Below are 27,902 nucleotides of genomic sequence, written 5' to 3' on the forward strand. Positions count from 1 at the left end.
TCGTCCGGCCGCTGGGTGCCTGCCTGTAGGCTCCGCCCCTCGCGGTGCCTCACGCAAAGTCCTCCGTGTGGGAAACCCAACCGCTTTCCGCCCTCTGGTGGCTGCTATGCGAAGCGCACCCTAGGGCGAAGGTAGGAGGTTGGTGGATGTAAGGAGGGGCTGGTTTTCCCACAGGCCTGAGGGATGTAGGACTCTTGAAGAAGTCAGATCCTGCAATTATTCATGGTCTCATCCTTTTATTTCGTTAACTTATTTACTTGTTCATTCATTTCCTTCCTGAAGCATTACCTAGTGCTGTCTATGGCTTGATGTTCTTCCAAGGGCTGTGGATATAACAGAGCAAAACGAAGTACCTTGTCTTCTTGTTGCTTTTATTCTTTGAACCTAACAGTCCAACCTCTCCTTGGTTTCCTCTCTTACCTTAATAGAAGTCTACTGGCTTGCCACTTTTGTATGAAATAGGCCAGTCCTTCAAATTTTTTTGTTTGTTTATTTTCTGAGACAGGGTTTCTCTGTAGCTTTGGAGCCTGTCCTGGAACTAGCTCTTTTTTTTTTTTAAGTTTTTTTTTTTTAAAGATTTATTTATTATATATACATACAGTACTACATCTGCATTTATGCTGCTGGCCAGAAGAGGGCACCAGAACTCATTATAGATCTGGTATGTGAGCCATCATGGGCTTGCTGGGAATTGAACCCAAAAGCTCTGGAAGAACAGTCAGTGCTCTTAACCCTCTGAGCCTTAACCTCTGAACCATCTCTCCAGCTGCCTCTGCCTCCCAAGTGCTGGGATTAAAGGTGTGCACCACCATAGCTTCTTCTGCTTCAGGCCCCTTACCCTTGATGGTCCTGAAATTGACTAAGTAGACATTGGTGCTTCCTCACTTCCTCTTTACCTCTGTTCCAAGGGTTTTGTTGCAAACATACTCTGCCTTTTAGGTCCTTAAGTTCTATGCTTTACCCTGCCTAGGGTGTTTTTTCCTTTCTGCTTTACTTTGTTAACTCTTGCCCATTTTCAGGTTTTACTTGCTAAGGGACCTTGAGGAATTCCTCAGCTCAAATTCTGTTCCCTTTTGAGATAGGGTCTTTCTTGCTTTGTTGACCAGGCTGGTCTCTAACTCACTGAGATCTACTTGTTTCTGCCTCCCAAATGCTGGGATCAAAGGTGTGAACCACCACCATCCGGCCTGACTCCACTTTTTTTTTTGTTTGTTTCTTTGTTTTTGAGACAGGGTCTCTCTCTCTCTCTCTCTCTCTCTCTCTCTCTCTCTCCCTCTCTCTCTCTCTCTAGTCATGACTGTTCCCTAGAATTTAATATGTAGCCCAGACTGGCCTTGAACTCAGAGATATACCTGCCTCTGCCTCCCAAGCTGCTGTGATTAAAGGTTCACTCCAAGCTGGGTAGTGGTGGCACAGTCCTTCAATCCCAGCTACACAGAGGAGGCCTGTCTCAAAGGACCAAAATGAAGCCAGGAGGTGGTGGTGCCTGCCTTTAATCCCAGCACTCAGGAGGCAGAGGCAGGAGGATATCTGTGAGTTTGAGGCCAGCCTGGTCTACAAGAGCTAGTTCCAGGACAGGCTCCAAAGCTACAGAGAAACCCTGTCTTAAAAAAACTAAAAAAAAAAAGGGGGACCAAAATGAATAATAGATACCAGACAGAGAGACAGACAGACAGACAGATAGATGATGTGCACCACCACACCTAGTATCTGGAGCCCAGTCTTGAAGGACCAAAACAGACAGACAGACAGACAGACAAACAAGCAAAGGTGTGCACCACTCCACCTAGTCTCCCAACTCACATTCTGAATTCTAAATTTAAAGTGTGTTCCACCATGCCTGGCTTCCAACCCTCTTACTAAAATTGTTAATAAACGAAGTCCAGTTTTCTATTAGCACTGTATTAGCACTGTAGGTATCTTTCTTGGAAATTGGGAGGTATACCTCACCCTGTCATTCAGTCCACTTCATCCCCTGTTTCTCCCCTATCCCCTGCTCATTCTAAGCTCCTTCCCTCTCTAGCTCCACCTCCAGCCCTTCCCTCACCCAGTCCCACCCAGCCTTCCTTTAACACTCCATCTGCTGTTGCTTCTTGCCTGGTGGTTTCATTGTGGTATAGACTGGAGTTTCCTGAAAAATCCACTTCTGTGCTGAAGAGTCTACAGACTGAGGATAGAGATGGAAGGTTGACAGTAAAAATGATCGCGGGCCATTTCTATTTTCCTTAATATCTGCTCACCACCTACTTCTGCATATGACCTAAGATCCTAGTTGATGTGTTTGTTGTTGTTGTTTTGTTCTTGTTTGTTTGTTTGGTTTGGTTTGATTCTTCTGAGAGCCATGGAGCCTTCCTTGTTTCTTGGTAGTCTTGGTTTGGGGAGGTAGGGTGCTTGGTGGACAATGGTCCCCAAAGCCACCCCATGCCAGTGGCTTCCCAGTTCATTGTTTCACTCTCAAGATGAACAAGAAAACACAGATAACTAGAAGAGAGAACTCCCAAAATGGGGCGGGGTCTCAGGGAAGGAATCCTGCAGGGCTGCCTGCCAGGTGATATTTTGTGGATCTAGGGTGGGAACTGAATGGAGACTGAGATCATCTTTATTGGGATTGGCCAGTTTTGGATGCCTAGAAGGAGCAGAATAAACTCCATTTTGAGAAAGAACTCTATTTTAGACAGGACCAACTAAGGGAGTGAAAGCAGATCAGCAAAGTCATAAACATTCCCAAGAAATTGTGCCAGCCCTGGTCAAAGTGACCCCACCAGGGTGCCCAAACAACATCTGTTTGCATCTGCTTGCTTCAAACGTTCTTGTAGGTACCTGATTAACTGCTGTTTTGAAATTCCTCTATACCCCAACCATGGAACTCAAAAGTTGTATACTTTTACCCAATTCCAAAACGCCAAGACTTGTGCCACCCCCTTCACCCTCCATCCCCACTTTGTGGGTTTTCCCCTTGAAACCCCTCTTTCCCTGAAGCCTCAGGGCTGTTGTCCCCCACCCACTGCAGGGAACTGTAGGATTACAGTTCAAGCTAGCTTGTTTTCATCGGATGCTGGCTTCATGGAGGTCTTATTTGGGGGTTCTGTGACACAGGCATAACAGCCTCACAGGGTGAGCTGATGCGGGGTGACAGACGTGGTTTCACCAGCTCATGACTCATTATGATCTCTGCCTTGCTGCCTAAGGGAAGCTAACTCTCATCTCTTTATGAAGATTGAGATCAAAAGTGTGGGCTGTATTAACTTAGCAGACCACTAGCCTGCATGAACTTTAAGACTGTTCACAGATAGCATCTGAGCTCTATAGGTAGATGCCTCCCTGCTTTGCTCTAACCCACTTTTCTGGATCCCCACTAATATATTTGCTAACTGCATATATTTCTGACTTTCTTCTGTCAAATGACCACAGAAGTCCACATGGACCTCTTCCATAGGGGAACATATCATTATGGGCAATCTGAAACATTGTTCCTGGGACATGGTCACTCATATTTAGCTCAGAATATATTGTCTCCTGTGCCATTTGGAATAAGAGCTGTGCTTTTAAATTTAAAGAATTTTGATGCCAGTTGTGGTGGTGCACGCCAGTAGGATTTGTTGAAGGAGGCAGAGGCAGGAGGGTCATGAGTTCAAGGCCAGCCTGGGCTACACATTTAAAAATATTTGTTGTTATTGTACGTACATGGGCTCCTGTGCCAATACACAGGATGGAGATGTTTCTTTGCTCAGTGGTTGGCTGTCATGTGAGAATTATGAGTGCTTGTGAGAAAACTCCAAGAAACAAGACAAGATTCTTCTGACCTCAGTTTCTTCAAAAACACAGACTTGTTCTTGGAATGTGTTTTCGTGTTCCTCCTAGGTGTAGTTGCCAGGAGTGGGTTCATTTTAGATTACTTGCTGCGGCTGGCTAGTGTTACTTGTTTATATGCCTCTATGAAAAGCATGCTTCTTCCATAGGCGGCTTGTCCTTGTGATGTACGCTTTACTTGGGTGACTCTTGTTAGCCCTCAGAGTATGAACTGTCTGATGCTCTGAGGAAAGTTGGCTATTGTACAAGACACTCGTCCTTCTACCAGCTCCGTTCTTCCAGGTCTCACCAATTCAAGAGCATTAGCATTGGGGTTCTGCATTGGGTGAAAAGGCTTTTGTTGTTGTTGCTGTTCATGGTTCCCCAGGAAAAGTCACTCAAGAACCAAGCTGGTCTTGAACTCACGCAATACTAGGAAAGCCTTGGACATCCCATCTTTCTTTGTCAGCCTCTCAGGCAGCAGGTACTGAAAGGCTTGACCCACCAGAGCCGACTTTAAGGTGTCCCAGCCTAAATCTCTGCTTGACAAACACTATTTAACCATCAAAGTAAAGCTCTGCTCCAGGCTTGGTGCTGCTCTGTTCTCTGTTTGTGGGAAGCTGTGCTCAAACTCTTCCTCTCAGTCCCACAGACATTGGTAACTTGGGAAACAGAACATTTTGTTATAGGAGCACAGTGCCAGCGAGAGGCTACCATACTTTCGATACCAACCCAGCTTTGAAGAGAGGAATGAAAACGTTGAATGTAGATGTGTTGAGGTTGGCAGCTCACAGTGACTCAGTTTTCATCTGGCGTTCACTCTGGCTCAAAAGTCATTTGAGTTCAAGCTTGCCTGCCTTGCTTGCTCCAGCATCTCTGAGGGCTGTGAGAAAGTTCTGATTAAGCCCATGGGAAAGAGCATTTTGCCCATGAGAAAAGAACACACTATCTAGTAGGAAGAATACTGCTGATGTCAAACCTTCGGACACATCCAGACAGAAGAGCTGCTTGCTCGAGGACAAGAGTGGTCTTGTGGTTAGATTTCGGCTGTGCTGTGCTGTGCTTTGTTCTGCTTTTCTGTATCAGCCGGCTCTGAAATAAACTTGCTGCTGTCCAGAGTAAGCTGGCAGTCCCCCAAATCTATCCTGTGTTTTCTGCCTCAATTTCTCTCAATCTCACATTTCTTTAGCCTCAGCGCCCCCTTCCAGACAGCCTGACTTTGTTGGAGCAGGCTCTGTGACTGAGGTCTGTAACAGCCGGATATTACTACCGTGTTTTTGTTCCTACTTTCACACACTGTTGGAACATCCTCTGAGCTCGCTTTCTTATGGTGGATGTCAGAGTCTATACCCAGGAAAGCATAGAGCTTTGGGGGCCTATGTTATCATTGTTACCATTTCTGTTGTCATCACTGTTAAAGTGGAGCTGGTTCTTGCTTTGGTTTACATGTGAAATGTCCCCTGTAGACCCTTGTTTTGTTTTTTTTTTTGTTTTTTTGTTTTTTTGTTTTTTCAAGACAGGGTTTCTCTGTGGCTTTGGAACCTGTCCTGGAACTTGCTCTGTAGACCAGGCTGGCCTCGAACTCACAGAAATCCGCCTGCCTCTGCCTCCCGAGTGCTGGGATTAAAGGTGTGCGCCACCACCGTCCGGCTCCCTGTAGACCCTTGTATTTGAATTTGTGGTCCCCAGTAGGTGACACTGTCTTAGGAAGTTGGGGGTCTAGTTTTAGGAGGTGGGGTCTAACTCCAGGAAGCAATTTGTTGGCCTGGTGTTAGAGGTGGAGTGACCACCAGTACAGTGTAAGCAGCCACATGCTAACACCCACCCCTCCTGTTCCATGCTTTCCTTGTTCCCTCAATGTGTGAGCCAAAATAAACCCTTCCTTCTGCTGCTCCCTGTTGGGTACTCGGTAGCAGTGACTGCAGAGTGGCTAACACAGTCCTTTTGGACAGGAATGCATCCATGCCTCCTTGGTCCATGTCTTGTTCTGATGTCACAAGGAGCCACTGTAAGGAATGACTGACACCCATGCGTATAATGCACTGCCTAGGGCTGGCTTTTGTCCTTCTTATGCAGAGAGCTCTTTGGTGATGATCTGTGGGACCTGGATGCTGGTGAACGATTTGGACTCGGATATTGGGGAAGTTGGGACATGGACACTGGTGACCTGTTGTGCTGACGCTGTGAGTCTCCTCTCACCTTGCTGCTTGTGCTTTTGGGGTGTGGGTTTTAGTTTTCATCTTATTTTTGTAATTTATGTTTCTGGTTTTAGATTTTAATTTTTACGTATTGTAAATCTTCCTTGTTAACGATCCTCCGGTGTTCTAATTATTCTATTTTTTGTCTTTTTATTTATTTATTTATTTATTTATTTTTTACTTTTCAAAGTTTCTGTTAGTAAGTATTAAGTGTAAGAAGTAAAGAAGTGGGGCTGGAGAGATGGCTCAGAGGTTAAGAGCACTGCCTGCTCTTCCAGAGGTCCTGAGTTCAATCCCAGCAACCACATGGTGGCTCACAACCATCTGTAATGAGATCTGGTGCTCTCTTCTGGCCTGCAGGTATACATGCAGGGAGAACACTGTATACATGATAAATAAATAAATCTTTAACAACAACTAAAAAAGAAGTGTAGAAGTCCACGGTGACATTTCTATATATGCACATGATGTACTTTGATAATATTTTCCTACTCTTATATACATGCCCCTTCCTCTTTCCCCCTCACATCCCTAATCATTTTACTATCAGGTTCCCTCCCCAGCCTGTGATTCCAGCTTTGAAGCAAATGTCTTTGTGTGACTGGCTTGTATACACAGCATGATGATTTCCAGTTCTATGCATTTTTCCCCTGAAAAATGAGTTTCACTCTTTCCAGCTGAGAGTGGGACTGTGGCCCTCCTGTTTCTGCACAGCACTGTTATTCAGTTGGCGTAGGTTACAGCCCTCGCGTGATGAATTTTGTGCGAAGCAATAAGTGCCTTACTAAGGACTGTTGCATCTGTGTTCACTAAGGATGTTGGTTCTACCTTTCTTTTGTTCCTGTATTCTTCCTGGCTTTGGTACCTGGTAATACAGGCTCATAGGATGATTCTGAAAGTATTCTTCCCCTTTTTTTTTTTTTTCCCCCTTTTTATTCCATGGAATAGTCAGTATAAATTCTTCTTTAAAGATCTGATAGAAATCCCCAGAGTTTCTCTGGTCCTGGGCCTCTTTTATGTTCACCAAGAGATTATTTTAAATTACTATTTCAATTTTGTTGCTTTTTTCTTCTTTAAATTAGTTCTTTGAGAATTTCATACAATATATTTTGGTCACATTTATCCCTTTCTGCAACTCCTCCCAGATCCTCCTGCTCCCCTTCCTACCACCCATATTTGTGTCTTTTTGGTTTGGACCATAAGTGCAGTTTCTGTTGTCCGTATACTCTTGGATATATGGCCTTCTGCTGGAGAGTGGTCTGTCCACCTTACCAGCGGCCACACCATTAAGAGCTGTTCTCCCTCCCCAGGAAACTATCACTTATCAATAGCTCATCAGGAGTGTGACTTCTTCCCCTGCCTTCCCTCCTCATGCTGAGAGTTTTGTCTGGAGTGAGCTCAAGCAGGTCACAATGCTGTTGGGCAGATGGGAAAGTGCCCTGCTTGGTTCAGAAAATGTTTCTGTGTTGTCATGCACTGCGTCTGGCTCTGACCGTCTTTTAGTTCAGGTGTTTTCTATCTCCTTAGTTGAGTTTTGGTAGCTAATGTGTGTCTAGAAGTTTATCTATTCTAGATTTTCCCAGTTCCCTGGAACAGATTGTTGTCGTTGATTTTTGAGACAAGAGTTTCTCTGTAGCTTTGGAGCCTGTCCTGAAACTCGCTCTGTAGACCAGGCTGGCCTCGAATTCAGAGATCTGCCCACTTCTGTCTCCCAGTGCTGAGATTAAAGGCATTCACCACTACCGCCTGGCTCACTGGGACATTTAAAGACATTCCCTAGTGGTTATCTGGATTTCAGTTGTGTCTCTGGTAATGCTACCTTATTTTATCTCTAACACTATCAACTTGTATCTTACATTTTTCTATTAGTTATTTTGGCTAAGATTGCATCTGTTATATTGACCCCTACAAAAATCAAGTTTTTGTTGCTTTGGTCTTTGTATTATTTTGTTTCCATTTCATCAATTTCTGCTCTGAACTTGAGCATTGCTGCTATTTCTTCTGAGATTGGCTTGCTCCTGCTTTCCTATGACCTTAACATATATCATTGGGTTATTTGGGACAGGTATCACTTTTTCTTTTTACTGCAGGAATTTATAGCTATAAATGTTTCTCCCAGACCCACTTTTAATTAAGTTTTATCTTGTATCACTAGTTCACATTGATACTACCATCAACAAAGATGAGGAGGTGGCAAAGAATTCAAGAGCTAAAGTCCCACCCGTTTGGTGAAAAGGCTTTAACAGAACACTATAAAATACTGACAACACTTGGCCGTGGAGGATTCGGGGAAGTAAAACTGGCTAGCCATCTACTCACCCAGACAAGGGTAGCAGTAAAAATTCTTCCAAAAGGCATAAAGAACACCTTCATCAAATCAGAAATTGAAATTATGAAAAACCTTGACCACCCAAACATTATTAAACTTTTGCACATACTCGACACCACAAATAACATTTACATGGTTATGGAACATGCCACGGGTGGAGGGCGAATGCACAGGATTGTGAAATTCGGCCTCCTACCAGAAGAAGAGTCCCGGAGGCTATTTAAACAGATGGTATCTGCCCTCAAGTACTGTCACCAAAAAGGGATCGCCCACAGGGATTTAAAACCACAAAATATTCTGGTGGACCACAAAGGAAATATAAAACTTAGTGATTTCGGTTTAGGCACCAAACTTCTCATGGGACAGAGGTTGGCAGCTTTCTGTGGGACCCTCCCTTATTGTGCCCCAGAACTGTTTGAAGGTCAAGGCTACAATGGCCTTGCAGTTGACATCTGGAGTCTAGGTGTTGCGCTCTACTTATGTCCACAGGGTGCCTGCCTTTCCAGGAAAATACTGATACCGGACTGAAGCAGAAGATCATGGCAGGGAAGTATTCTCTTCAACTCAAGATGTCACCAGAGCTTTGGGACATGATTGCCAAGTTATTAACTGTAAACCCGGGACAAAGACCAAGAATAGATGACGTTGTGAGCTTTCCATGGCTAAAGCATGGCAGTGAAGGTTCTCCCAATTCCTTCAGAGAGAGCGCTGACAGCCTCCCAGACCCCACTGTAATGGTCATCACGGGTGTAATGGGATATAAGCAATGGGAGATAAAGGAAGCTTTACAGGAGAAGAAGTTTGATCAGGTGATGGCTACCTATTTGATACTTAGGCAACAGTCACCCTGGGGGAACAACTTTATAAAAAAACTTAAGCCAAGGCATTCAGATGGATCTTTGAATCTTACAGGGCTTCCCTCGATGCCAAAAGTGCCCATAAAGAGGGTGTCTAGTGTCCCTACACTTGCCACCTTCAATTTGCCCCCTCTATGTAAAAACCGTGAGAATGGCAGAAAGTATAGAAGGAGGTACAGTATGCCTCCCACCCTGAACTGCCCGGGCAGAAGCCAGCCCCCATTTAAAGAATCTGCCCCCACCATGTCCTTGAGGCTCACTTCATGAGCAGCTCCTGGGGGATACAGAGAGCAGCAACACCTCAGATGGAATATGTACCCTAATGTCTTCAGTGTACGCACCACCGGGAACTCACTGCAGTCAGTCATCCCTGGATGTGTCCAAAGCTGACTCCAACAATCCAGAGATCAAGGTGTCCTCACGGGATGTTTTATCTCATCACGCCTTTACGGAGAAAGTCCAGTGTGAGAACACCAACAAGGCAAGTGAAAAGACGAGCGCATCTCTCCCACAAATCTCACCTCAGGAGGAGCTCAGGGGACAGTATGACTGCAGCTGGTTCAAAGAACAACATGACCTTACAGGAGAGACCACCGCCATTCTCCAGCAAGGTGGCCCAGGGTGAAGGTCCCACAAGAAAAAGACCTCAGGTCATCCTCTCCAGAAACACCCCACCTGGGGGGAGAGGAGAGGCAGTGAGGGAGCAGAGAAAAATGTAAAGGTCAATAAATATCAATAAAAATGTATAAAAAATAAAAGACTGATTTGGAAGCGCCTACAGAGTAGGATTATTAAAGGACTGAGAAGTTTATGTTGTTGCCTGCCAACTAAAAAGAGGGAGCACCTAGGCAACAATAAAATTCTGCCTATGAGCTATAAGTGCTCTGGAGGCAGCCATGGTAACAGGTAGGTGGAGAGGCTACAATGCACTTCTGCATCTAGCCCCCCCCCCCATTTAAATGATGTCTTTTTCTTTAAAGAAAAAATATTTACTGTATATGTGTGGAAGTTAACTTGCAGGAGTCAGTTCTGTCTTTATACCATGTGGGTCCTGGGGAATGGATTGAGGTCCCCAGGCTTGGTGTCAAGTGCCTTTACTCACTAAGCTGTTTCCTGGACTAAATATGCTTTTAAATAAGCAGGTTATAAACATAGCAATTTTAGGGGTTTGTCGATAATATATTATCACACAAATCCCACGGTATCCTTCCTAAAAAGCTTGCCCTAGATGTAGACAGACAGCAGAGGATAGTGGCCCAAGGCTGGGCAAGGATGTGGGAGAAGGGTTGGTGGAGGGAACAATGGGGGCAGGCTCTCAGGAGGAATCAGACTGAGGGCCCAGCACAGCCCACAGCCAGCACAGTCAAAGGGAAGTCCTGCACGTTTCTCCTAAGAGGCCACTTTCTTGTGTCTGTTTCAAGTGCTGTTGGAGGCACTGTGCTCCCTGGAAGCTGATACCAGGGAGTGGAGAGCAGCGTGCTGAGGATGCTTGCAGGCGCAGGAGAGAGCCAGGTAAGAAGTTCAGATGGTGTGTGCCAGGGGGAAGCTGGGTCCACAGCAAGGCTGAAATTAGGGGCAAAGCATTCCTGTGTCTGCAGATGCAGACGGGGGAGGACAGGGCATGTCATGCCCTTCTCAGATCCCCTGGGAGGCAGGTCTGAGCTCATGACCATCCTGACTGTCCCGTCTAGGTAGTTCATGATGGCCAGTGGTGCCACAGTTGTGCCAACAAAGTCAAGTGCTCCGTGGAACTCGGAAATCCTGTAAACAGGGATCCACGGAGTGCTGGTGACCATCAGGAGGACAAGCCTCAGAAGACCTTCCATGCGTAGATGGTCAGCCCAGTTCCCTGTCTCCAGGGGTACCTGTCAGTCATTAGAAGAGGAAGTGGCATGGAAGCAGAGGACCCCAGAGGTCATGTCTAGTTTGTATGTGTTCAAGATGAATATTGCTGACCAGCTTGGAGGCAGGAACAGAAGAATGAGATTACAGGAAGTGTCCATCTTGTGCTCCTAGGGAAGGTAGAGTGCACGGGAGCAGGTGGGTCCATTGGTTATGGCGCAGCTCTCAGCCCCACCCTGGCTCACTAGACAGCTTGCTTCCTACACCCACCAAGATCAGAAACCTCCACAACTCACCCCGGCACTATTATTGGTGCTTGTTGCTTTGCAACCTGAGTCATATGGATGCATTCTTCTGTACTATGTATCTGGACAGACAGGGACACACACATACACACACACACACACACACACACACACACACACACACACACGCTTCCCCAATGTACCTCGTGCACAGTTGACACTAGTGAAGTTTGCTTGAACTAGAGATGACTTCCATTCCAAACAAGGTAGTTTTCATACTTCATGTGATTTCCCTCCTGGAAACGCCTCAAAATTCCTCTAACTCACCTTGTGCCTGTCTCCATCCCAACCCCAAAGACTTACCACCCTGTTCTACTGCTTCACAGGAGCCATGTGCAGCCAGCATATGCCATGGTGTGCACATTGCCCCAGGGCATCCGGTCCTGTGCAAGGTGAGGCCCAGCAGCTGTGTGTTGAGTGGAAGCAAGGTGAACACGAATGTGTGATGGTTGAACTCAGATGGAGTTGGTTCCAAGAATGGTCATGGATGAGAATATGTTGATGGGAAAACAATGGAGACCCCCTTTCTGACAGCAAGGCTGTCCATTTGGGTGGTCCACAGTCTCCTGTCACATTCTCACCTTCTGGGAAAAGTCAGAAACACTCAAGGGGTCAGATTCATACCCCTCCTTAGACCCACACTCTAGTACACCCCAAGATACTATTTTCAACATTATCCCACACAAAGATCAAAGGTGTTTTCCTTCTGACACTCTGTTAGGACATTGATGCTAGTGACACTTTATAGCCTCAGGCAGCAGGCTGGCCAAGTCTGGTGCCTTTGCTGCCTGTCTGACCCTATGCTGGGTACCAAAGAGACTCTTGGGACTACACTCAGCAAGGGATGGAGCCTGAGTCCAGCTTCGCCTGCATGGTCCTTGGGGCAGGAGATGCCACTCAAGCCCTAACACATTGGATGGAAGAGGGACACACAGGTGATGTTCCCTTCCATGCGGAAGGCGTGATTGGTCCCAGGGTGATGGACAACTGAACACTTGGTAATCTTACCAAAATGCCTTGTTTTCAGATCTCCTAGATGGAAGAGGCTCCTTCTGATTGAAAGAGAAGTTGGGCCTGGGCCGGAGACTTACAAGAAGATAGACTGAGATGAAAAAGAGAAAAGATCTGCTGGCCCAGACAGCACCCAGGCCCTTGTACCAACACCTTGTTGTGGGGAAACGGTGTCTGACCAGTAGCTTGTGTGTCTTAACTATCTCTAATAGTTTACGAGTTGGTACCTTTAATAAGATTAGGATTTTTTCATTGAAGATCCTTTATTATCAAAATAAACTTTAAACTATTAATACATGGAGAAACTGGGAACTTTATTTTTTTAGTTCTTCCATTGTGTAATTTTATAAAATCACAAAATTTATTTATTTATTTATTTATTTATTTATTATGTATACAATATTCTGTCTGTGTGTATGTCTGCAGGCCAGAAGAGGGCACCAGACCTCATTACAGATGGTTGTGAGCCACCATGTGGTTGCCGGGAATTGAACTCAGGACCTTTGGAAGAGCAGGCAATGCTCTTAACCACTGAGCTATCTCTCCAGCCCCCAAAAATATCACAACTTTATATAACTCAGTTTATCCAAACAACTAAAGCTGAACACAGTTAGCAAAGTCATAAGTGGTTAAAAAATATATCTTTAATTCAGTTTTTGCCAACTCAAATAGATCTTAGAAATTTATATATTGTTCCTTATCCAAAAAAATCTTAGAGGCCTCTTGATGCCTCCTTAGTTAAAAAAAAATCTATTTTTCTAAACAACAGTTGAATTCAAATCTATATATACATACACACATACATACATATATGTACGGTGTGCTGTAGCAAATTAAGATTACCTATACATATATCAGCCCCCCCACCGTTTGGTTTTTTGAGACAGGGTTTCTCTGTCTAGCTCTGGATGACATGTAACTCACTCTGTAGACCAGGCTGGCCTCAAACTCACAGAAATCCAGTTGCCTCTGCCCAATTGGACTGGGACTAGAGGTGTATATCACCATTGTCCAGCAGTGTGACCAGCTGTTTTGTTACAGATTTAAAGCTAACTTTTTGCTCAGGATCTTACAGATTTTTTTTTTAAAAAAACAAATGAACTATAAAATCCTGGGATAAAGTCAAAATTTCAGCAAAAGTGTCAAAAATAGAAAGAAAAAAACCAAGAAAAAGAGAGGGGTATTCAGCAAGTTAAACAAGTGTGATTTTGCTTGGTCATTTGTAACCTCTGTTGGGAATAGTTTACCTCTTAGCTGTCTCAAGCACGTGGTCTTTATTCCGTGGCTCTGTTTTGTTCTTCTCCCTGTCACAGAGTCAGGGGCAGTCTGACCCAGGACAGGGGCTTTGGAGGAAACCTTTAAACAAACACGCTTGGGTCTAGAGTGAGCAGGCCAAATCCCATCTCCAGAGCCACACTTAGTTGAGTAGACCTGCATGTGTCTTCTTTGGAATCTATGGTGAAGCTTTGTCCATCTCAGCCCCATTAATGTTAATAAAACACTCTGATACTATACTTTTTCCTTTCTATCAATAAATAAAAGTTTAGAAATGGTAACTGAATAGCTTAGTGATATGATACCAAAAGAATTACTAGAGAATAGTAGAAACAGTTTGAAAAGTCTACTATAGCATCATACATGTCTACTACCTAACTAGAATATAACACAATGAAGTATAATCATTATCCTCAATACTGTCATTATTATCTTAAGTCCTTGTTATGGGTTGGATGTGGAACGTCAAGGACAGGCTCGTGTGTTTGACCAGGAGTTGCTCTTTTCCGGAGTTGTGGGACCCTTAGGAAGTGTGGCCCAGATATACAAACAGGGTCAATGAGGGCATAAGTGGTGTTATGCGACTTTTCCTGGGGAATCACAAGCAAATGTCTATTCAGATACAAAACCAATGACAGACCAAAGTAACAATTCTACCAAAGTCCATCATGATAAACCAACGTGTTTATTGGGTTTATTTACAAGAATCTGGGGCTAATTGCAAGCGCATCAGTGACTCATAAGAAACTACAACACTGAAATGCCCATGCTTCAAACTCACAAGAGCCACAAACCTGGAGCTTTCTACATGGTTTGCAAACAGCTCCATAGGTAGGAGGATCTCTCCCCTAGCAGTTGTGTCTTATATTTGTAATCTTGGGGAGGGGTTTTGTGAATCCTTCTAGCTTCAGGGACTTCCTTGGATTTGTGAACTTTATTTCTTAAGTTTGGTGAGCCTCCCAGCTCCCTCGTAGAGGTAACACTTCCATTCTGGGAAAAACAAACAAATGGTACACAATATTCTACCTCCTCCTCTGGCTCTTACAATCTTCCCGTCCCCTCTTCCGCAATGTTCCCTGAGCCTTGGAGAGGGTGATGCACATGCGTGCCTTTGATTAAGTATTCAGTCCCTATGACACAGTAATAGTCACTCTTTCTCAGGATCTTCACCAGTGGTTATGAGTCTCCGTCACACACCATCATTTCCAAAAAGGAAGTTTCCTTCTGTGATTGATTGCAGCTGACAGCAATAGTGGTCTATGGGGTAAGGAAGCACAAGTATTTAGAAGGCAGTTTAGGAGACAGACTTATCATGATCATCCATTTAACCAAACAATTAGAGTCGCTTCCCAATTGGGGCTTTGACTTTGCAGCCACAGGGTTCTGCTTTGGCTTACAGTACTAGGCATGAATTCCTTCTGGTCAAGCAAGTCTTAAATTTAATCAGAAAGCTGTGGTTGTATCCATAATAGTCATGCCAAATTGTGCCAGAAGGCAGATACTAGTATTGTAGCATACAGGGTCCATAAATGAACAGACACTTCTTCCCCAAGCACCTCTTAACACTATGAAGGCCATCCAGTGAGGAGGGAACTTCCAGGTCAGTCTCAGCTTTCTTTCTCTATGACCTGTAACCAAAACATATGGCGTCTTCAAGAACGGGGCCTTATCAAATAGTTCTGGCATATACTCAATAACAGTGTCCTTTGTAATTTGTGTACCACAGCAACCTCCAGGTCAACAACCCATAAAGAGGTAGTCTACTCCTAGCACAGGAATTCATTCAAAATTCTATAACATCTGAGTTTAATTTTCTTCATCTGCCTTCTTTAGCTGTTGCCACTACTAAATATTTCTGCCAAGGGGAGGGGTGGTGATGGAGGAGGACCTTAAGGCCAACGTCTCTAATGACCACACCCTTGAAAAATATCATCTTCACTGTGCCTGGGAGCAATGGATAACTCATCTGACTACGGATCAGAAGATTCTAGGTTAGATCCCTGGCTGGTTTGATATGTGCAGATTACTTTCTGGGCAGTGGAGGTGCACACCTTTAATTCCAGCACTTGTGAGGGAGAGGCAGGCAGACCTCTGTGAGTTCGAGGCCAACTTGTCTACAAAGGGAGTTCCAGGACAGGCTCCAAAATTACACAGAAAAACCCTGTCTTAAAAAAACAAAGCAAAACAAAAAAAACCCAACACTGTTATCACAAAACTTGCTTGGCCTAGGTGTCTTTGAAGGGGTGAAGTTGGCCTGGTCTTCCTCATAGAGACATAGGTAGCAGTGTGTTGAAACATGGTCATAGGAATGACCCATGATGAACAATGACTTTGGGAACTGCTAGAGAGGTTCCAGGAAAAAGGCAGAGGGCATTATTACCTCAGATACATTTTGTTCTTGGATGTGATTTTGTTCCTCCTGTGTTAAACATTTACATCCAATTTACAAGACAAGTTTATTCTTGTTGGATGTCGGAACATAGCTATGGAACCCAATCTGGCGAAAGGATATGCTGGGTGTCGTCCTCAGGATACCCTGAATCTGGATACGGCCTTCAGTCTTTCTTTCATGCTGTCCCAGATATAATCTATAGTACACGCCAAGCAAATCGTGTTTAAATTGGTCTGTCCTGGGAACGTTCTGGGAAAGGGCTGCTCTATTAATATTTAGTATCTGCTTCCTGACATCTTTGCATGTCTTTTAAATCAAACAACCTTCCCTGGATCATTGCATTCTTTGCTATATTTGTGTATAAAAGTACACTGGAAATGAAGTAAGGTCTGCCCCATTCTTTCAGATCCTCAGGCCCCAGGTTCATCAGACAAGATCTGCGCAGGCCAACATAAGTTGACAGCAGTAAAATCTTGAAGTGGGAAAGAAGAAAGCCTGCTTTACCATGTCTGAGGTTGAGATAACGAAAGCTTTAGACCATCCCAATGTTATCACACTCTACCACACCACTGACCTTACACAACACCTGTATCATCATGGCGCAAGCCTAGGAGGTGAGCCAGGTTACAGAGAGTCATGGCGTCAGTGCAGAGTGCCACAGCGGATGAACTATGTCATCGTTTGGATTCTGCAGAAGGATGCTCATAAACTATTCTTAAACTATTCAAGCAGGTAGTATGTGTTCTCCAGTATTGTCACAAAAAAAGGAAATAGACACAGGTAATTAACAACAGAAAACAGACAACCAGGGGGCATGAAATAAGTAATTTTGGTGCTCGCTTCAGCAGCACATATACTAAATCTGGAATGATACAAAAAGTGTGGAAGGATGATGCTCAAATTCGCCAAATGTTCCATATTTTTTTAAAAAATAAATGATTTTGGCCTGAGTAACAAACCGAGCACTAAGGAGAAGTTCATGGCCTTCTGCGGTACCATTGCATGTTGTGCACCTGAATTCTTTAGGAACGGTGCGTGATAGGCTTGCTGTGGACATCTGGGATATGGGAGAAATACTCTTATTTTGTGGTTACTATGTCTTGTCTCCCTTATTTAAAAATAAAGGAAATGCATGTGTATGTAGAAAATATTATAAAATATTGTATTATCCCTTCTTAACTTTCTCTAGAACTTTATGACATGATCAGTCCATAGCTGGCCACTGACCCTGGGCAGAGTCCCAACTAGGCCATATAATAAGACACCCGTGTATGAACCATGGTGATCAACTTTCCCTGGGTTCTTTAACAAATTCCCAACCAACTAGAACCCTACATGAATTTACAAATAGGTTTGTGGTGCAGCCTTCAAAAAACCCAACCTCTTTAAGACAGAAAAGCAGGAGGAGATAGCACTTAACTGTGCAGCAGTTGTCTCCACGGAGAGGACAAACTGACAAGCATTTTAAGACTTGGAAGCAGGGTAGCACCATCACCTCTGCACATCCTCCCACCTTCCTTCTCTGCCTGACAGGACCCAGTTTCCCTGCCATCCCATTCCCACCTTGCCCACTAAAGGCAAGCTTCCATCATGACGGGAAGGGTGAAACAGTGCACAGCATATCTGCAACTCTGTGCTGCCAGAGAGGAGCCAGCAGGCATCATACTCTAACAGAACATACCCTAGGCTAGCCAGGAGGCCTCGCGGTGTGAGCAGCAGCTGGAGAAAGATGGACAGCACCATCATGCTTAAGGATGTACTATGGACCTGCCCATCTTCACAGAGTTCATTATCAGAAACCTCCTTCATCAAGCCACCCCAGAAAGTGACCAGAGCTGGGGCTTAACACCCAAAGAGTAACACAAACTCCTAGGATACAACACCTCCCATCTCCAGGAAGGAAGCCCAGAATAGAACATGAGCCCACAAGACAAAGACGGCAGTTCTCCTCACAACCCTCTGCAGATATCACCTCAGGCAAAACTCCATGGCCAGCCCCAAGGAGTGATAGAATATCTCTATAAAGGCAGAAGGTCTAAAGAATCAAATTGTAAATTGCTTGCACAGATTATGTCACTGCCCTCTGACCCCAAAGAGGCAGCGCTGACCAGGAAGAGACACCTGTCAGTGAATCAGAAAAACAGTGGAGGCGGGGGTGGGAACAAATAGGTAGAGTGGCCACATGAACGTCTGCATTTTCTCTGGACACTTTTAATATTCTTTTCAAATATGCATATTTTGGGAATGGTTCACTTAACATACCTATCACCTAAGAAGGCAGTTCTCACAGCATCTCCCTTCTGAGGACCGTGAAGTAGACTAGACAACAGAAAACGGTGATTGGAGGCTAAGCAAGAATGGTAGAGAAGGGCTGGTGAGAGAAAAGGCCACCCAGGAAGAGTCAGCCAAGGAAACCATCCTACTGCAGGGCCTGCACAGTCAAAGAGAAAGTCCACGTATTTCAATGTCATCCAAACTGTTTTTCCCATATCTCTCTGCTTTTAAGTGTTGATGGATTGGCTGGGCCCCCTGATGGCTGAACCCTGGTCGAGAGGATTCTGTCTAGCACAAAAGGGATATAAACTACCATATGCTTGTCCGCACAGAATCCTACTCACAAAATCATTGCCTCAGTGCTGGAACTCTTTAGTGTAGAGGCTAAGTCAAAAGGATGTCCACAGACATCTGGTCTGAAGAACCCTCGTGAATCCCTTCTGTATTAGTCGGGGCTCTCTCTGTAGGGGAGCAGAATTAACAGACTGAATACATAGACTCAATCTATTAGAGTGGCTTACTGGCTGTAGGTCAACTGATTCAACAAAGGCTGTCTACAAAAAAAAAAAAAAAACAAAGGCTGTCTACCAACTGAACGGTCAAGAATCCAAGCAGTTGGTCAGTCCATGAGGCTGAATGACTCAGCTGGTCTTCTGTAGATCCAGATCCCAAAGAAGTAGATTTTAAACATCAGTGAAATGAGAGTAAGGGCAAGTAGGCAGGGAGCACAAACTTTCTTCTTCATTTTATTTAAACACAGGCTGCCACCGGGACATATGATTCAAGTATAAGGTGGGTCTTCTGACTTCAAATGAACCAGATTTATAGTGAGTCTTCCCACCTCTAGTGATCTGAATTTAAGGTGAGTCTTCATACCTCAAATGATCAAATTAACTAAAACTCCCTCACAGATATGCCCAGTGATTTGAGCTTTTAGCTAATTCCAGATGTTGTCGAGTTGACAACTAAGAACAACCATCACACCTTCCTTCAAGGACACAATGGGGTCTGAGGTTAAGTGGTCTTGATCTCCTGATGTTCTAGAGAATCCTAGCCCTATCCCCTCTCATGTCAAACAATCCCTGTGGAAAAAAACATATGTCACTCTGCCTGGAATACTCCCTTATTACCAGTCCAGAAACCTGGGACTCAAGATCATCGAGTGGTCCAAGCTTTAAGGGAGGTAAATAAATGGGAAGAAAGCATCCCCCCCCCCCAATTTCCCAACTCCCTATCATACTCAGTCTTTACCACCAGGATGTAAGGCTTACATAGGACTGGACTTGAAGGACACATTTTCCCCCCATCCTTTTTATCAAAATTAAGTCGGCCCATCTTTGTATTTGAATGGGTTGATCCTGAAATGGGGATATCGAGGCAACTAACCTGGATCTGATTATCTCAGAGGTTCAAGAATTCCTCTACCATCTTTGATGAAGCTCTCAACAAGAAATTCAGCCATTTTCACAGTAAGTACCTAAGTTCCCAGAAATTACCCTACTTCAATGTGTGGATGATTTCCTGTTAGTAGCCAAGGAAAAGGAAGACAATTTAAGAACTACTCAGGGTTTCTTAGAAACTCTGGCTCAATTACAGAGTGTCCACAAACAAAGCTCGGATTTGTTCACTCCAGATTACTTATTTGGCTTATAATTTTAGAGAAAGCCTTTAGGAAAAAGGCTTTAATCTAAAACATGCCTAGAAATCATATTAAAAATCTCAATTCCAACCACTAAGAAAGGAATTCCTGGGGGCTACTGGATATTGCCACTTCTAGATCCCCAGGTTTGCTGAAATCACCAAGTCTACACCTGAGAACAAAGGCAACACCCACTTGAAATGGACTAGGAACACGAACAGGCCTTTTAAGAACTTGAAAGAGGCTCTTGTAGAGAACCTCTGCCTTACCCTCCCTGACATCACAAAGCCCCTCCATCTTTACGTACATGGAAGAAAAGGCATTGCTAAGGGAGTCTTGACCCAAACCTTGGGTCCCTGAAAAGGACCGATAGATCTATCTCAAAAAGACAGATCCTGTGACCTCAGCATGGCCTCCTTGTTTACAAGCCATAGAAACAACTATAACCCTGTTGAAAGAGGCAGACAAACTTATCCTGGAATAGACTCTAACCACAAAGGCCCCACATCCTACAAAGACCCTATTAAGAGATGCCACTAACTGTTGGATGTCTAATGCCCACCTAACCCAATACCAGGCCCTTCACTTGGATAAAGACAGATTGACTTTTGACGAATGCATGACCATCAATCCTGCCACCCTGTTCCTGGGCAACTACCCTGAGGAACGCATCCATAACTGGAGATGCCTGAAGATGCTAGATGTCATCCAAAAGACCTGACCAGACCTGACAGAAATTCCCTTCTCCATCAGAGACCCTGACCTCTTCACTGATAGCAGCTTCATCTGTGAATGAATAAGGTACACAGGAGCAGTGATATTTACAAGTTAAAAGGAAATAATTTGGGCACAAACCCTACCCAGAGACACATCGTCCCAAAACGCAGAAACAATAGCTTTAACTTAGGCACTGAATGGGCCAAGAGAGAGGAAGTAAACACTTACACAGATAGCCAATACCATTTTCCATGGCTCATGTTCATGGGCAAATAAACAAAGGGGACTGCTAAACTCAGAAAGAAAAAACATTAAAAATAAACAGGAAATCACCTAACTGCTGGAGGCCATCTCACTGCCCCCTGACCTGGCTTATTATACACTGGCTGGGACATCAGATGGATAGTAGCCCTCAGACCCAGGGAAACAATTTTACTATAAAGCAGCAAAAGAGGCAGCTCTTGGGAACCTTTGTCCCCAAACTATCTTGGAGCTGTCAGGTGTCCCTGAGACCCCACTCCACTTCCATAAATATAACCCCAACATCACTGTAAAACTTATGCCTCAAGCCAAGGAAGGATGCCCAGCACTGTTCAGGTCTCTGGTATTCCTGCCTGCATCCATCACTCTCATCTCAAGAAAGTACCTGAGGATCCCTCAGATAGACAAACGGGCCACCAGAGATGGAAAGTGACTAAACAAAGTCCCCTCAAGGTTTAATATTTTATTAGTAGCCTTGTTCATTTGATACTGTAGAAGCCATGATATTAGCATATTGAATTATAGTCACACCCTTAAACTTTAGCTATTCCAATTCACATAAACCACCCACCTGGAAATGAGGACTTGGGGTCTCTGATACAGGTCAGACATTGGACACTGTTACAAATTCTAATTGACCCAACTTGAAAGCAGAATACTGCAAGCTCTTTCCCCTCCATTCTGGGATGGCGTGGGGATACTTACAATTGCAAAAGAACCTACAAGGTATCCTGATCTATGCATGACCAGTCCAAGAAGGCAAATCTCGCCAGGGTGTTAATTCACATCATTGTGCCTTTTAGAACTGTGTAACTATTATCCACTAGGAAAAGTCCAACAAAGATCTTCCTACCATCTCCCCCAAACCTCTGTCAGCTTGGGTCATACAACCTTGCAAGTTTCCAACCTAAACTCTGGGACATCTATGACTACTCTAGCAAATCACCTTGGGATGCCAGAAGAACTTGGGCAATTAGGCTATATGCAGTTGAGCCAGACTCTGATTTCTCAATCATAATTCAAAGATATAGGGCAAAACAAGAACCTAAACCCATAGGCCCCAAGAGACCTCCCACTGGTGCCTCAGGTTTTCCCAGGACACCCACATCCTAAGAGTCCACTAACTAACTATCTCACCTCTTCTAACCTCTGTTAGAGCCCCCTCCACCCACTTCTCCATTGGAAGTCCCTCTCCCAACTAAGCTAACAGCAACCTTTTCTTTCCTCAACCACTCTACACCTAACCTGACACAGGACTGTTGGCTCTGACTTGACCCCAAACCCCCTTATTATCTAGGAATGGTCTCCAACCTGTCACTTGCACAACTGCCACAAGCACTGCTGATGCCTGTTCCTGGTCCCAGCCCCAAATAACCCTATGTGACTTATAAGGACAAGGACTATGTGTCATGTCAAAGGTATCAGGTTACTTGGCTTCTCCCTATTTGGATAATTGTGCAACTATTACATGGAACCTAACTGCCACAGGTACCAACAGTCAACAGCTGTTCCTTCTTGCCCTCTCTGACACCTGATGGGTTTGCATCAAAAGTATCAGACAATGTCTATTGGTGTCCCACAATGTTCATGGGACACATCCTCTCTTTTGTGTCCTTACTCACATCCTTCCACAACTTTATAACTATGATGAGGACACAGGCCACCTACATCTAGCCAAGATTCCAGACCACTCTCAACCAAAACGAGCAATCCCCATACTAATTCCTTTCTTAGTGAGTTCAGGGATTGGAGGATCTGCTGCACTAGGAACGTCAGCCCTGATACTATAAGATCAAACAAGGGTTCAGAACCTTGAATGCCCAGGCTAAGGAAGATTTAGAGTTCTTAGAAGACTCGATATCCAGGCTGGAAAACCAAGTAGACCCCTTGATAGAAGTAGTCTTGCAGAATTGGAGAGGTCTCAACTTGCTCTCTGTGAAACAGTGTAGCCTCAGGAGAAACCAGCTGTTTGATGCCAACCAGTCAGGAATAATAAGCAGGGCCTTGGCCATGGTGAGAAGCAATATTAAAACTTAAATACTAGCTGGCAGTGCCTTTAATCCCAGCACTGGGGAGGCAGAGGCACGCAGATCTCTTGTGAGTTCAAGAGCAGCCTGGTCTATAAAAGCTAATTCCAGGACAGCCAGGACTGTTATACAGAAAAAACTGAAAAACAAACAAAATTTAAATACTTAGACCAACAGGAGTGAAACAATTATTATCAATCACTGTTCTCCTGACCCATCCAGTTACTGCTTGTTTCAGCCACCGCAGGTGCCCTAATCCTCCTGGCGATGTCCTCACAATCGCTCCATGTATCTTTCCGTGTCACATAAATTTTGTTTCCCACCAGAAAGAAAATGTTAAAACACTTGTCCTCTGTCCTATACTAACAACTAGAAATGGAAATCCCTATCAAGGATTTGGAAAGGACACATAAGAAAAGGGAAGAATTCTGGGCAGTGGTGGTGCACGCCTTTAATTCCAGCACTCAGGACACAGAGGCAGGCTGATCTCTGAGTTCAAGGCCAGCTGGTCCACAGAGTGAGTTCCAGGACAGCCAAGGCTACACGGCGGAACCCTGTTTCAACACACACACACACACACACACACACACACACACACACACTCCAAACAAACTTGTTCGGGGAGATTAGGAAGAGTCACTTGATACTCTACTTTTTTTTTTTTTTTTTTTTTTTAGTTTTTCGAGACAGGGTTTCTCTGTAGCTTTGGAGCCTGTCCTGGACCTAGCTCTTGTAGAATAGGCTGGTCTTGAGCTCACAAAGATCAGCCTGCCTCTGCCTCCTGATTGCTGATATTAAAGACATGCGCCATTATCACCCGGCAATACTCCTTAACAAGAACTTGTCGTAAATGGATGCACAATATAAACTCAGGTTGAGAGAGAAAACACACAGCAGGTGTAGCTTTAGTGCTATCCAGTTTGACCCAAAAATGGCCTGCTCTGGTACAGACCTGCAAATGGCCAAATTATATCAGCCAGATTTCAGACAATGACACATCCAGTAACTATCACACAGGTATACATGCCAACAGCAGAAGCAGAAGCGGATGCCATCAACAGTTTCTACATAGATCTACAGAACACGGTTAGCAGGGAGCACAAGAACGACATACTAATCGTCATGCAAGAGTGATCCAGAGAAGGAATGGACTGTTACAGTGTCAGGAGAACACATGGATTCGGAGGACAAAGGAACGATAGACGGAAACAACAGCTTGACCTCTGCTATACAAACGATTTGCACAGATCCAACGCAAAATTCAAGCAAGACAAACCATCAAGATGCTGATGTGGGAATCCCCTGATAAATGCACACACGATCAAACTGACTGCATGACTACATTCAGGTCAGCAGGAAACTCTTAGCTAGCATCCAAAACAGCCAATCATTTCCTAGTGCTGACTTAGGGTCAGATCACCAACTTTGTTATGGCCAACATTCAGCTGAAACAGTGATGTGGGAGTGATTTCTTTCTAATCTGTTGCTTTCATTGGTTAATTAATAAAGAAACTGCCTAGGCCCATTTGATAGGTCAACCCTTAGGTGGGCGGAGTAGACAGAACAGAATGCTGGGAGAAAGAAGCAGAGTCAGTGAGTCGCCATGATTTTCCCACTCCAGACAGACGCAGGTTAAGATCTTCCCTGGTAAACCACCAGCTCGTAGGCTACACAGATTATTAGAAATGGGTTAGATCAATACGTAAGAGCTAGCCAATAAGAGGCTAAATTAATGGGCCAGGCAGTGTTTAAAAGAATACAGTTTCCATGTAATTATTTCAGGGTAAAGCTAGCCGTGAGGGCGGCCAGGTGCCAGGAACGTAGCCCGCCACTCATATTACTACAACTTAGGAGAGGAACACCAGGCAAGATGAACCAGAAGATCGATCCTTAACAACTGATGAGCCCAGCTGTAGGGACAGAGTATAAGAGAACCGCTGGAAAAAAAAAGATGAGTGAAATCATTAAACAACCCTTTACAAATATAGAAAGGGAATGGGAGAAAATCAAAAGAGCTACACAGGAAGCTTCAAAGGAGATGCTTGGTTATGCAAAAAGGGCAACACCAGTAGAATGCTTACTGCAGAGATAGATGATCAACCTGGCAGAAGAAAGAAGGAAGCTAAAGAGCAAATGAAAAGGCAATCTGCAGGCAGCAAAACACCACAACTATCTGTGCAGGGTGGTCAAACGAAGAGCAAAGAAGGATGGAGAGCTGTCCGTACAAGGCATATGCAAAGAGGTCGAAGAGGCTAGACTCCATAATAAACCACATCTTGTCTATGAAGCCATCAGATGGACACCTGCCAGATATGCTCCTCAGATTCGGGTGATTATAGATGGGCAAGGTCATTTATTAACACAACCAGGGGAAGTAAAGCAGAGATGGAGGCAATACTGTGACACCCGGTACAATGACCCTAATGCTACCAACATAGACTGCAATGAGAAGGACCTCGGCAGCCATTCCAACACCAGAGACGATGGGGAAATATTAAATACTGACAGGAGCAATACAAAGACGGCGATCTCCAGGAAAGCCCCAGGAGGAGATGACATCATGGTGGAGGAGATGAAGGAAGCTACTCTAGGCTCAGGGGTGGAGGCGCTTCTCAGGCTCTTCAGAGAGATATGGGAACACAAAGTGATTCCCATGGAATGGAAGCACTCAGCCATAATTCCCGAACACAAGGAAAAGGACAAGCTGGACTGCTCAAATTACAGGGGCATCAGTTTGTTGAGCCATAGCAGCAAGATCTTCTCCTCCATTGTCCTGCAAAGGATCAAGGGCAGAACAGAGGCAATCCTAGTAGGGGTCCAGAGTGGATTCAGAGCTAACAGAACAATTGATCAGTTCTTCAGTTTGAGGAAACTGACAGAAAAATGTGAAGAATTTGGAGACTTATATATCTGTCTCATTGACTTCAGGAGGGTGTTTAGAGCATTTGGAGGAAAGGACTTTGGAAAACAATGAGGCTCTACAGGTACCCAGAGAAAATCATAAGAATACTAGAAAATGCCTATAAAGATACCTTTGCATCAGTCACAGTCTGTGGAGAACTAAGTGATGAGTGGAAGACAATCGTGCAGCAGGGGTGCGTCCTCTCACCACTGCTCTATAGTACAGTCCTGAAATTAACAACAGCAACAGCCCTGGAGGATGAGGAGACAGCTGTGCAGACAGTCGGTGTGGGAATCAATAGCTGTGTCTCCCCAATGACACAGCACTACTTGCTGAGAGTCCAAACGAGCTGCAGGCCATGGAAAATAGAGCGAGTGAATGGTAATAGTAATGGTGGTGATAGTAATAGTATTAGTAATAGTAAACAGTAATAGTAACAGTAAAATAGTAATAGTGAATGGTAACAGTGAAATAGTAAATAGAGCGAGTGAAATGGTAATAGTAGTGGTGGTGATAGTAATAGTATTAGTAAAAGTGAACAGTAATAGTAACAGTAAAATAGTAATAGTGAATAGTAACAGTGAAATAGTAATAGTGGATAGTGAGTGAAAACCTTGGTATGCTGTAAACATTGAGAGGATTGAGATACAACACATGGGAAGGGCGCACAAGGATTTTAAGACTGTAATAAAGAATCAGAACCTCGAGTAAACAGTCAACTTTGTCTATCTGGGAAGAAACTTCCTCATTTCAAAGGACGGAACTATTTCAGATGTCAAGAGGATAGGGAGAGCGAGGGCTGCATTCCAGGCACTAAGAAGTGTTTGGTCATCAGGAGACATAACGACAACAATACAATTACAAGTCTATGAGACACTTGCTTGAGTTGCCTTCTCCATACCTCTGAAACCTGCACAATGAAACACAGTAGCTGAATGTGTTCAAGGTGGCACGTCTCAGGAGGATTCTAGGCATCACACGAAGAGACAGGCTGTGCAACGATGATATAAGAAACATCTCCACCTACAGAAGGAAGCAAACTACAGGATCCAGCAATGGCACTTGAGATACTTTGGCCATGTTATGAGAATGATGGCAGATAGCTGAAGATAGCATTGCTTGGAGGAGTGCATGGGACAAGATGAAGAGTAAGACCCAAAAAACCCTGGACAGACAGCATAAAGGAAGATTGTAGAACCTTGGGTATGACAGTAACACAAGCAACTAGGACTGCCCAGGATAGGAACAAGTGGAGAACTGCCATACCAGGCTGCCCATGCATGCTTAAGCATTGCTGGGTCAGGCAGATAGATGATAGATAGATAGATAGATAGATAGATAGATAGATAGATAGATAGATAAGATTAGATTCTGATATTCTAGTTCAGCTAGGTTTCTGTTTACTGTACAACAAGTTTCTGTTTCTCAGAATTAGACTGTGCCTCAACCCCATGACCACAGAATGTTCTATAGCAGATGTTCCAGTAAAAATTCCTTAACTTCCTGGTCTCACTTCTATAACCATGCTTTCCCCCACCCTCTGAATTTGCCATATAACAGAGATGTGGGAAACTGGCTCAGAGTTGTTCTCTAGAACCCCATCCTAGACAGAGCCTGAGCTGCCAACCTAGCTCAGGCATGCGCCAAATAAAGCTTGCTTTGATTTGGCCATAATTTGTAGTGGGTGTCTTTCTCCACACATCTCTGGTATGAACAGCACCTGGGCACATCCTAGTGGCGATGCCTGTCTGCAGAAACTTGACTAGGAACCAATCCCCTGACAGTCAGTAGAGACTCTGGCACACCAGAGAGGAAATCCAGAGATGCTGCTGCAAGTCCTGAGCCAATGTCTGAAGAGCCCTCAGTATCTGAGGGAAGCAGAGGGTAAAAGCAACTTGCCCTGAGAGACACCTGACCTGCAGCTGTCCATGAGGTGCCTAAACAACTGTAAGGGCTGGCATGGCCCCTCACAGAATCATCACTGTAGATACTCATGCCAACAGACTGACTATGTCAGGGCTAACCCAAAAGGACACCCAGGATTATGGCTACCACTTTAAGTTATCCAGTCAACTGAGGGACAA

At 44.4% G+C, this 27,902-nt stretch overlaps 1 pseudogene; it reads left to right on the forward strand.

Moving 5' to 3' along the window:
• The first annotated feature begins 22 nt into the window (after window positions 1–22).
• LOC121460388 lies at window positions 23–25,890 on the forward strand (annotated as a pseudogene).
• Window positions 25,891–27,902: the final 2,012 nt, after the last annotated feature.

The sequence above is a fragment of the Microtus oregoni genome, unplaced genomic scaffold (genome assembly GCF_018167655.1).
Source record: "Microtus oregoni isolate MIOR12 unplaced genomic scaffold, Mior012 000020F_ref0000438, whole genome shotgun sequence".
In the NCBI taxonomy this organism is placed as follows: domain Eukaryota; kingdom Metazoa; phylum Chordata; class Mammalia; order Rodentia; family Cricetidae; genus Microtus; species Microtus oregoni.